General features: G+C 46.6%; 1 non-coding gene across 1 annotated transcript; it reads left to right on the plus strand.

Moving 5' to 3' along the window:
- The first annotated feature begins 2,249 nt into the window (after nucleotides 1-2,249).
- LOC117012012 (U6 spliceosomal RNA) lies at nucleotides 2,250-2,356 on the plus strand. Its single transcript, XR_004421091.1, has one exon. It is a non-coding gene; the product is annotated as a U6 spliceosomal RNA (small nuclear RNA).
- Nucleotides 2,357-2,715: the final 359 nt, after the last annotated feature.

Genomic DNA, 2,715 nt, shown 5'->3' on the forward strand with positions numbered 1-2,715 from the left:
GTAGAGAGAGGTGGTGATTGCACAGGGCACTAGTGCACGGTAGGGCTGCTCTGGATGGAAAGGGGGTTTGGGGAGGGGGAAATAGCCTGCCCTCTCTTTAAATGAGGTGCCTCTGTGCAACCCACCCCCTAGAGTGGGCAGCTGGGGTCAGTGAGCTGCAGAATGGAGCCAGGGTGGGTTTGCTAGTGCCCCATAGTGCATTTTCATGTTCCTTACTCCCAAGTTAACTCTCACGCCTTGTGACCCACACGCCCGCAGGGATGCCAGCCCCGGAAGTGCATGCTTCAGGGTCCTGGCTTTAACCATTATCCAACAGACTCTTCCTGAAAACAGCAAAAACAAAACAAAACTAGTGTTTGCGGTTTTAGTTTTTGCAAAACTAGCACAAGCAGTCCCAGAATATGGACACTGCACAGGGACCTCGGAGAGACGCCAGGCCAAGTTTCTCGCATTACAGTCTGAGATCTAGAAAGGCGAAATGACCTTCCTGGGCCCACACAGCCTGACACCTGCATTTTCCATGAAATGAAAAGCTTACTGTCTGCAGCTCTGAGCAGTCTATGGGACAGAAGGTTTTTGTCCTTTTTGTTGTAGGTTTTAAGTTTCACAGGGCAACTGTCACCCCCCAAAACACTGACTGTGGAGTGTGTTTGTAAGCCTAGGGAGTGTGTGTCGAGAAGCGGTAGTTCGTGGCCTACCTGGGCGGGTGCAAGGTGGTTACTTGAGGTTAACGGGTGGCAGAAAGGCCCAGTTTACATAAAACCTCTAATTTTTATGGAGGAATTACACAGATGTGTCTCTGATATGAGACACAGTTAAGAGCATTTCTGTGTTTTATCCACTCTGGAGGGAAGCGATCACCCTGGCGTCCCCAGCACAGAATGCCAACAGCTTCTTTCATTTTCTGGGAGAATGAACTGGAGGCCACTGGGCCTGGGCGCTGCTGCGGGGTAAGATCGCCGTGGACTTCCGGGCCCAGGGTGTGTTTCAGTTGGTTCAAGTGCAAGTGCAGATACACACTGTACTTTGGGAAGGAAAGTCTGTGTCACACACATTCATGCTGCACCCTGCCCTGTGATGTTTTCTGGAAATGGAAATTCAAAAGATTTATTGAGTGCAATTAAACATAAATCTAATTTCATTTCACTAAACAGGGTGCTGGCTGCAGAGATTGGACAAGAGTCTGTGCAGCTGTGTCAGGAGGGATATCTTCAGTTGTCCCTTCCAAGGTTTATCGCCTTTTCCCAGGTTCGGCTGCTGGTGAGTCTGCGGCCACAGGACACATATGCTGGGCAGTTCCTTTCATGACCTAACACAGCTTCCCACCAGTGTGAAGCCCTAGTGACAAAGTGAAAAAGAGCATCGCTGACTCGCTGCTCCGTGGTGGCTGTCTGATGTGAGGCATGAGCTTGTTCTGTCTGCTGCAGTCGAGTGCAGGCAGTGGAGCCGTTGCACACGTGGTTAGGCACTTCTGCCTCAATCCTTGATGCGGGGATTAAAGAAACAAGATGCAGTCAGAGGCGCCTAAGGCTGGAAGGTGCTGGGACACAGACAACAGACATGGAGCTGCTTTGGGGAAAGATCACAAGGAAGGAGCCCTGGCTGTGGAGCTGAAGGTTTCTGGAGAACAGTTCTATTTTGTTTCCATGAACCCTGAACAAGAAAGTTACTTTCCCATTGGAATGTACTCAATGCCGCTGAACTCCACACTTAAAATGGTCAATTTTATGCTATGTATGTTCTATCAGAATAAAAGCAACAAGCACCAGAGTTGTTCTCTATTGAATGGGCTGTGGCATCTCCTTTGAAGAAGCTTAGCCTCCTCGCTCATTCATCACAGCAGGTGGTGTGTTCGATGCCAGCTTGAAGAGAAAATGACGGGTGCCTAGTGTCACCTGGGCAGCAACAGGGACACTCTGAGAGGACACGCACGGAAACCCAGGCTTTGCTCCCTTGTACACGTTTCTCACAGTGTGCTGAGCTTAGGATCCCTGTGGAATATTCCTGTGCCAAGACTTGACACAAATGTTCTTAGCAATTTCATCTGTCATCAGGCCGGGACAAGAGCGAGGCAAGAGGGATATCTGCACCATCCTGAGAGTGAGTGTCTCTTTACGTTATGTGCACAAGGTGCCTTGTTTCTCTCACCCTAGTCGGGGTCCTGTTATCATAGTCAAAATCTGAAAACAACCCAAATGGCCATCTGCAGGGCGGACAGAACTGTGGTACATCCATACCATGAAAGACTGGTCTGCTGGATTTGACAACACATATACTAAAACTGGAGTGATACAGAGAAGGTTAGCATGGCCCCTGGACGAGGATGACACACATTTGTGAAGTGTTCCATGTTTGTGTAAAATAAATGAATCCTGGGAAGTAATGTACCGCATGGTGACTATAATTAACAATACTGTATTATATACTTGAAAATTGCCAGGAATGTAGATTTTAGAAGTTCTCACCACAAGGGAAAAAATTATAATGATATGAGGCAATGGATGTTAACTAGACTTATTGTGGTGATCACTTCACAATATATACAAATATTGAATCATTATGTTGTACACCTGAAACTTAACATATAATTGATATCAATTGTATCTCAAAAAAAGAAATACTATTCAGCAATAAAAAGGACTGAACTATTGATTAATGCAACAACATGGATATATCTCAAATTATTCTGAGTGAAAGAAGTTAGACAAAATAAGT

Source organism: Rhinolophus ferrumequinum, chromosome 19, assembly GCF_004115265.2.
Source record: "Rhinolophus ferrumequinum isolate MPI-CBG mRhiFer1 chromosome 19, mRhiFer1_v1.p, whole genome shotgun sequence".
Classification (NCBI taxonomy): Eukaryota; Metazoa; Chordata; class Mammalia; order Chiroptera; family Rhinolophidae; genus Rhinolophus; species Rhinolophus ferrumequinum.